Here is a 9,348-nt window from a genome sequence, read left to right on the forward strand (position 1 = left end):
GTGAGAACAGGCTTATCCAACACGTGCCATATCAAGAGTGTGCACAACCTTTCATTCGGTAATTAGCCAGAGGTCAGTGGAATGGAAGACTCCAGGGAAACTGACACGAGCGAGGTCAGTTGTTCTGCACACAAAAGCAATTAAAACGTCCGTTTGCGTTTGATGTGTCGTAACCTGACAAAAGAAAGGACAGAAGTTTGCACAATATAGAGAGAGCCTTCTGGGGTCTGTTCCAGGTGTAAGAAAAACACATTCAAGGTCCCACTGACACTTAGTGTTCAGACCCCTTTACATTCTTCACTCTTTGGTTCATTGCAGCCATTTGCTAAAATCAAAAAAAGTTCATTTTGACAGAAAAAAACAGAAATGTAGACATTTTTGCAAATGTATTAAAAAAAGAAAAAAACTGAAGTATCACATGGTCACAAGTGTTCAGTGTGACACATATTCAACTCACGTGGCGTCCATTTCTTCTGATCCTCCTCGAGATGGTTCTACTCCTTCATTGGAGTCCTGCTGTGTGTAATTAAACTGATTGGACTTAATTAGGAATGGCCAACACACCTGTCTATATATATATATGAGACCTTACAGCTCACGGAGCACGTCAGAGCGAATCACGAGGTGGAAGGAACCGCCCGAGGAGCTCAGGGACGGACTGGTGGCGCGGTGCAGATCTGGCCGAGGTTACAAAAAGAATTTCTGCAGCACAGCGGCCTGTTCCTAACTATTCCTAGACCGGAGATGCAGTAGGGAGATGGGAGAAACTATTTTATTTTAGCAAATGACTGCAATCAAAGGGGTCGGAATACTTACCGTACTCCCTGTATAACCACAATTTCATGTTCTTCTACCTTTTGAACAGAAAGTGAATTTGCCATTTTTTTCAACCCGAGCAAACATTGTGTTACCATTTTCACAACAATGACACGTATCATTTCCTAAATGGGTGGGTAATTTACAGAATAATACACTCGCGGCAAATCACATGAAACAAACCTGCTATCAATTAATTCATTACAACATCTGCTAGTTTAAGTGGTTTCATTTCCTCCAATCACGCAAAGAGCAGTAGCCGAAAATTGCGAAAAGCTTGTGAGGACGAATCTCAGCCCAAGTCTCTGCCCAGGAAGACTTCTTTTAATCTTCACGTTAACCACAGCTGTTTGCTGCTAAACGTTTATTTTTAGAGGACGGACGGTGCAGGAAGACCACGAACTACAACACGTTCCAAAAGGTCCCGATCGGACTGATGAACTCCGCACGTAACAAGCGGACTCACTTCACTCCCCACTGGTGGTTTTCCAAAGGCAGCGACCCAGCACTCTCTCCCTGGGTCGAGCACCACATGGCTTTCACAGAACTGTGATTTTATTTTATTTTATTTATTTATTTTTGCTTGTCGTCAATTCGAAAATGTTTAGTTTTCCCTTTCTGTGGCATCCAGGGGTTCCCATCGGCAGCCATGTCACCTCCAGATGGTGTGTGAGCAAAGCCGGATCCATTTATTGAGCAACACACAGAGTTGTATTTCCATATTTTAGCGCCATATATTGTACACATTCATCCACACACACACACACAGATTTACAGCCGCATAAAACTGGTGTTTCACCCAAAAGCATTTCTAATAAATAAAACTGAGAAGAGGGAATCGTTAAAGCTCAACTTTCCTTTTAAGAGCGCACAGCAATCATTAAATGGCCTGCGGAGTGATTTTTAAACAGGAGCGAAGTATTTTGCGTGGGTGGCAAAGACACGGCAAGTTTAAGAGAAGATCAAACGGACCGTGAGAGAACAGATTTATGGCCGTAATCCCCCCCCCCCCGAAAAACCCGAAACCTTCCCGGGCATTTTGAATAAGAGTAAATCAAACCAATTTTCCCCACGTCAACATCGCTAACCACAACGCCGCCGATTTTGCATTGATGTGGCGTTGCCAACCGGACCCCCAGACGGGTTGATGGCTGCCCGTCCCTGCCAATCAATGGGTTTCTTGGCCCATTGCGGGCCGATTCCAGAACCTGACAAAGCCCTGTGGATCGGAGCGAGTCGGCGGCGGCGGCCTCTCCGTCTTGTTCGAATTAAAGCCGCTTTTGCGTTGCGTCACGACTTGGCGCGCCGGCTCATCGGCTGCCTTTTGGCTGACGGCTCCAATGCGCCCTCGAGGAGGTGCAGCTTTTGGAAAATGAAAAATACAAACTTGCGACCTGACTTGGACTTTAGCGCCAATGTCTTGTGACTACGCTTTGATACCTTCCTCTAGAGCCCGGAGATTCTAGTCCCCCCGTGACCTTGGGTAAAGGGGTAGAAGGGCGAAAACTCCCAGTTCCAGGACGGGCCATTCATTTTATGTATGAGTTGCACGTGGAAAACAATCCAGAAATTATGTTTGCACAGAAAAACATTGACTGAAAGACGCAAAACCAAAGTCAAGGGAGGCTTTTTATTAGCACTTTTGTAAGAAGTCGCTACTCAAAGTTTAGAAGTTGGGACTTAACGGTCAAGACCTCATTTGGGGAACTTATCATTTGGGGATTTGTTTTTTTAAGACTTGACTTGGGCCTAACCTGGAACATCTTGGGAGTCTTTTCTTCTTTAGTCTTGACAAGTTGTGACTCGGGGCGTCGTCTTGAGACGTGTCGGATTATTCTCGGGAATGATCTCGTTAGTCTTGATTTTGGGAATCGTCGGTCTGGTCTTGTTAGTCTTGTGTCTGGGGAGTCTTGACAGTCTTGACTTCCACCTCTGCGAGGAGCACATCATATCGGCTGTATCTTGAGAAACCATGGAGACTGTGTTCAAATCCCTGGCATTGCGAAATAGACTAAATGTCCAGGATTGAGAAGTAAACATTTCTCTTTCCTAGAACCACAAACCAAAGGTTCCTTTTTTGCCCCAGAGGGATTATGAGTACTTCCACAGACAGCCCGGTGCCTTTATGCTTGTTTGTGTGTTTATGTCGTAGTTCCACAGCTGAGGCGGTTATTTTAGGACAACGCTGTGTTCTTCCCCTGAACTTGATAATATCCGTGAATGTATTATTATCATATTGTTATAATATTAAGAGCCAGTAAATTCGGATTTCTCCCCACATGGAAGCTGTTTTATTCTGCTGATTAATCAAGCCTCGGTTTCTCTCCTCTTTCTTCTGACCCCCCCTTTGGACCAGCTCAGTGCAATCAGCTCCAAGTGCAGACGAAATTGCTTCCTATCCGTGTGGCCGTGGGTGCACAAACCCTGGAGAGGCAGATATCTCCACAATCTCCCCAGCTTAGGAGAGTTTAAGATCGGGATCAATTCAGCTTATCAGATGTCAAAGAGCCTCCGGAACTGAACGTGTCCCAGTCAGTAAAGTCCCTGAATCTGGTTTATTTTATGTGTTAAACAGATGATTCTGGGAGGAGACGTCACCCCTCACAGGCACTACAAAGGTAATATTTCCCTTTTTGAAAGAGTCTTCAAACATATATATAAATGTAACATGAGCTCGTCGGCCCTGACGATACTCGACGAGCGACATCATCGTCATCGGTGGCTCGGCGAGACTGTCCAACCTGCCGTTGTCATAGAGACGACATCATCATCGGAGAAATCCGTTTAACGTGCAGAGTAGCCCGATACTCTGCCGTGGGTTAGGTGGTCGGAATGTTATGACAGCTAAAGCTGATTGCTCGTGAAACACTTCCACGAGAGTCTCTTTTTACGTGACTCACTGTTTGCCGTCTGTCTACCTGCGGAGAACTAAAACATTAAGCATTTGCATGGTGTCTGAATTCTCACCGGGACTTAGAAAACGGTAGATGATGTGTAACTTTCAGCTTTTATCGCGCCAGCGGAACACAGAGACGACCATTTGCTTCCTGCACTTCCCCCCCCCCACCCCCCCGTTTTTGTTTTTTCGTTCGGCCAAATCCAAATGCCTCCGTTCCACCGTTGCCTGGAGAGGCCTCGGTTGGTTTCACGTCGCTATCGCTGCGCCTCAGTCAGCACATCTGACCCAGCGGGGAAGGAGCACAGTGTGCGAACCGTGTGTGTGTGTGTTTTTTTTTTCTGCCTCTGCCAAAGAGGAATCGACATGGAGGGAGTTGATTCACTCAGCAGATGCCTCTAGAATCTATAGATCATTTAAATGCATTACAAAAGCATCTCGGGCTTCTGTGCATGGTGCCTCAATCACCAAAATGTCGGGGAAAAAACAGCAAGCGCATCATTGACTTTGGAGGGGAACTTGCGACTCTCTGCACTTTTTTTTACTTTGCAGAAAATACAGCTTTTTAAATAACGCCGCTCAACGCCAAATGACATACAGCTGCCTCGACAGCGAGACCAAACACCTTCTTGAAAAAAGAAATGGCTACATCACTGTCGGTGAGGGTTTTATGGCATAATTGATCATAGTTTCGCAGCAACTCGGCGAGAAACAAAGCACATTCTGAGGTGTTGTGCAATAAATAGAAACCTAATTGCTGTTGTTTCAACAGTTACTCACACACCACAGACACCGTGTTTCCCGCCAATCTCTGCGATACAAATGACGTGTTATGTTTCTCAGTCTGGACGCTAATGAAACACTTATCAAACTGTACTGAGCTGAAATTAACAGATACTTTAAGGTTCCCTGCGACGAGAACAACGCAAACACTTGTGTTTGTGTGAGGAGTTCCTGCAGTGGAGAGCCACTTATTGTGAAGTCCATTTCAAAGATGCAGACTAGATGTAGACTAGCAGTCTAGACCCCCACCACGCTCCAGGTCTGAGAGTCCTTTTAGTTCCAATGAAGGGAAATGTTATAGCGTCGCAACAAATGTAAACCATTTCCCATGTAAGTCAGAGATAATGAGCTAACCATCGTTTAGGAGAGCTTTTCTTACTCCGTTTAAAACCGTCTTGTTGAAGAAAATGATGTATAATCACAACAATTAAGTGCCAGAGGGAGGTAGGCAAGTCAAGAAAATAAACTAAGTAGTCTACATTGGGTGATTCCGATCATCTACCAGCCATGTGAGTTGTCCCTAAATCACAAATGTTCTTATGTGGCCGTACCAGTGGAGGGGGAAGGGAAGCACGTAGATGTAGAATTTAATATCCACGGTGACCCGCTGCTATCGGCCCGCTGAGGTCAATGCCCCTCCCGGTGCTCCGGTGGATGGACGTGATGTGAACAGCAGACCAGCTCGGCATCCTTCTGTGGGTCCGCCTCGCTTCCACCTTCTGGAATGTCCATACTGCGCACCGCAATCGCTTCCCATCCGCGGGAGAAGCGTTACAAGCGTGTAGTTCACATCCATGTCAGATGTTGTCAGCGCGCCGTGTGCAGAGAAGAGAAGAGAAGAGAAGAGAGAACTTTTTTTTGGCCCCCATAAATGAGGCCTGAGGTGGGCTGCGGCCTGTTTCATCCATCACCGGCACCGAAGCTGTGTTTGCAGAGCAGAAGGGAGCGAGGAAGTGAAAGGGGGGAGGAGAGGGAGGGAGGATCAGAGTCACCCATGTTCCCAGCAGCGCCCCCCCACCTCCCCCCCCCCCCCCCCCCCCTGTGGGAACCTCACGCAGCCATCAAACACCTCGTGGCAGGCCGAGAGCTGCGGTGGACCAGCTGAGGCGAAGGGAGAGAGGGGGGGGGGGGGGGGCAGAAAGCTGCACTCCCACCAGGTCTCCTCCCGTCTCCGCGGACGCGTCAACAGGTTTTTCATTTTAAGCTTTAATGCAACAACTCGGCCACATAAGCCCTCTGATGTGGGAGGAATGACGGCACGTAGATCGTAAGACTTGCGGAGAGTCGAGAATTGTGGGACCCGGTTTTGATTTGTTTGCATGAGGCATTTATCACAGCTGAGAAAGTGAAATGATGCTACTTGGGCAGGATTACAGCACTGCTGGTATGACTTTGACAACGAGGGAAGACATTTTCTTCTTCTTCTTCTTTTAGCCGAATTTGGATTGAATCAAAACGTGCTTTTTTTCTGACGAAGCGCTGCACACTCAGCGCTTCTGTTTAATTGCTCTTGGGCCTTTTCCACTTGCACGGCCCCCCCCCCCCCCCCCCCGAAATCCATCAGGATCATGAGCTATCCCACAAATAACCTCTTTCTGGTGTGGGCGCGGGGGGGGGGGGGGGGGCAGTGCCCTCAAATCACCCTGAGGAGTGAAAACAAGGTGGTTTTTTTATGAGAGAGCAGGTGTTAAAACTGACGGAGCCGAGCTGTGGATTCCCAAGCTTTTTTGTTTTTAAATGGCCGCATCTGCACTAATAAATGCCTCCACCCCCCCTTCCCCCCCCCCCTTTTTTTTAGGAAGAAATGGCAGGACACAAATACGTGTGCGCTTGGTTGTCGTCACTTCTCACTACACAAAAAGAGCGGATTCATAGACAAACATTCCTCCGTATTTCCACCCCACCCTGCCGCGGGGAGTGGTGCCGGTTCTTTTGATCTCCCCTCGCCCCCCCCCCCCCCCACCCACTCGATTAAAGGAGAATGTCGTCTCCAGGGGTTTGGAGGAGTCGTCCGCATTGTGCTGGTGAGGGAGACTGAAGAGGTGGCCTCTCCTTCTTCAGACCACACTGCACATGCCGAGGATTCCTCGCTGGGAGGAGGCCGGCGCCCCCGTCGATGGAGAGACCTCATGTGTCACGTGTGTTTTCTCCATCAAACGCCCGCGGCGTCTTTGAACTTTTGCGACATTCTGTCTTTCCGGAGATCGCGTTTTTCCGAGAAGAGATAACTTCCCGTAAGGTGAATCTGTTCTGTGTAAAAATGTCCTGGTGAGGAGCCGAAAGTATTAGTAGTAGTTGCTCAACACCAATAATTTAAATGAATTTAAATATATTTTGAGCCGGCAGCAATGAATGTTTGTATCATTACAAAAGTTATTATCAATGATAATAAACATCACATCTAGTGATGTTACATTAAGTCACTAATGTAAGATAGAAATCATGACTTATGAATGTTAATAAAGAAAAGCAAAGATCAACTCTGTCGTAATTAATACAATACATTAAACAACATGTGTGCAGCTGTTTGATAGGCATCAGATCTTCACATTTTAGTATCAATCAATTGTTTATAGTTTAAAAAACAATAATAGAGCGATAAAAAAGGAAGTCTGCTTTTACAACAGTTCATTTCTATTATCACAATTTGAGATTTTATCAAATCATTCATTAACGGTCTATGTAACATGCAATTATGAATTTGTTCTTTGCAAAACTGTCCAGACGCTCTGCAACCCGCTGAAAGGTCAGAGGTCAAATAGTCCAATAGATGGGTCTCAATAGAGAGCAAACTAACACACTTCTTTTTTCTTTCCTACTTTTCAGTGTCTTAACATTTTCCTGCTATAGATTCATTGGTAGAAGAAAGAGGGGCCTGTGCCTGGTCTGTGTGTGTGTGTGTGTGGGGGGGGAGGGGGGGGGGGGGTCTGATTTATGTAGCATCTCTCTGGGTTCCATTACGCGGCGGCGTGGTCGTACGGACGGACGTGGCCCGGGGACAGAAACCCATAAGTCTCCGTCGGGGGGGGGCCCCCGTCTCATGACTCTGTGCAGGTGCCTCCTGCTCCTGCACAGAGTCGCCAGCCAGTCGACAGAGAGAGAGAGAGAGAGAGGAAAAAAAATTAAAAATCCCCTAATTGGCTCCTCTCCTCCTACGTCTCGTCGTCTTTAAGCCGAGGCTCCGTCACGTCACTCCGTGAGATGTTCCACAGTCGCGGAGGGGGCTTAGTGCACGACGCCATGTTTGGTCATTAGTGAGCCGCCGCGCTGGGTGCAGTATCGGATGTCACATCTGACAACTACAGTGTGTGTGTGCGTGTGTGTGTGTGTGTGTGTGTGGAGGATCAAAGTGAATCCATGTTTTTTTTTGAAGTCTCATTGATAGCACATCAACAGTATGCGACTGTCTCTCAGCCTGAGCATTGATTTCTGTGTTCCGCAAGAAAGCAAACGGCAATACTGCTTTTAATTATTCCTGACGCAAGAGACAAAGGCTCTCATCTCCCTCCATGTTGGGGGGGGGGGGGCCGCGTCCCTTTCGTCATCTCCTACTTCATGCTTGGATTGCTGTTTTATCACCTGGCACGGATCGACGGCTCTTTCACTCGGGTGTGATGGGGTCCGTAATCGGCATCACCCAAAGCCTCACCCAGCTGTAGTTACAGTTTGGCCTCAATGCTGCTGCTGCTGCAAAAAAAAAAAAAAACGCAGATCTTGTTGTTGTTTTTCAGCCAGAGCCACAAAATAATACATTTTACTGCAAGTTTTCAAATGAAAAACATTTGAGGGCGATGTGAATCGTAGACGTTGTGTCGAAAAACCACAGGCCTTCCTGTCAGGAACACTACGGCCCAGGTACCGCGATGAAAGCAGCAGCAGCAGCATCGGGCCTCCACAGCAGAGATCAGAGTGGACTCACACCAGTGTGAAGAATGTGCTGCTGATGTCCGTCAGGAGGAACGGTCCCGTGGACAAACAGAGCCGGGTGTCTCCGAGGCTCTGATTGAGCCGGCAGATGGGAGTATAAATTATGATAAAAAGGCATCAGCAAGGTGGACCCCCCCCCCCCCTCCCCTCCCCCCCTCGCCTCCATCCACGCTTAATCTGCAGCCAAGGAGAGATTTTTATTTTCCTTTGCAGGATGGGGGACGGCCGGGGAATCATTCCGCTAAAGCCTCGATTGGCAGCCTGCGTCTCCGAGTGGTTCAGCATCTGTTGCTTTATTTTCCGATGGACCTCTCAGGCCTGTGTGTTTTTTTTTCTTCTTCTTCTTCTTCTTCTTCTTCTTTTCCCCTAAATGATTTCTTGCACCATATGATATTGATTCATCTTTCATGATAGCGGAGCTCGCCCTTGATTCTGAAAAAGCCCAACATCTTGAGTCTTGAGGAATGTTTTTGGAAATTAATGAGTGAAAACCCGAGGCGCTATCAGCTAAAAAAGGTGGGATGGAACGTATTAAAAAGACCCACGTTTTGACTAAACAAACATGCACTGGTTTCTGGTCTGGTACCAAATGAACTCTTTTCAACATGTTTTGCTGCTAAAGTTTAAACACAAGATGATGTATAAACCAGTAAAGCCAGCTGAGATGAAATATTTACAGAGGGCATTAATACATGTACCCAGGCCGTGCAACAACATCACGGGTCGGCCTGTTCTCTATTTGCATTGCATTTGCAAAAATGAATGTGCTTTGATTTCTAGATAAGCCATTAAATTTGTTAGAATGTAAAGTCAATAAAAGGCAGCTGCATTTGAACCAAAACCCCCATTTTTAAGTTTCCCTTAGTAGTTTTGCTTCTTAAATCCAACCTTTTTCTAAACCTAACCTAATAGTTTTGTTGCCTGAA

Source organism: Pungitius pungitius, chromosome 21 (assembly GCF_949316345.1).
Source record: "Pungitius pungitius chromosome 21, fPunPun2.1, whole genome shotgun sequence".
Taxonomy (NCBI): Eukaryota; Metazoa; Chordata; class Actinopteri; order Perciformes; family Gasterosteidae; genus Pungitius; species Pungitius pungitius.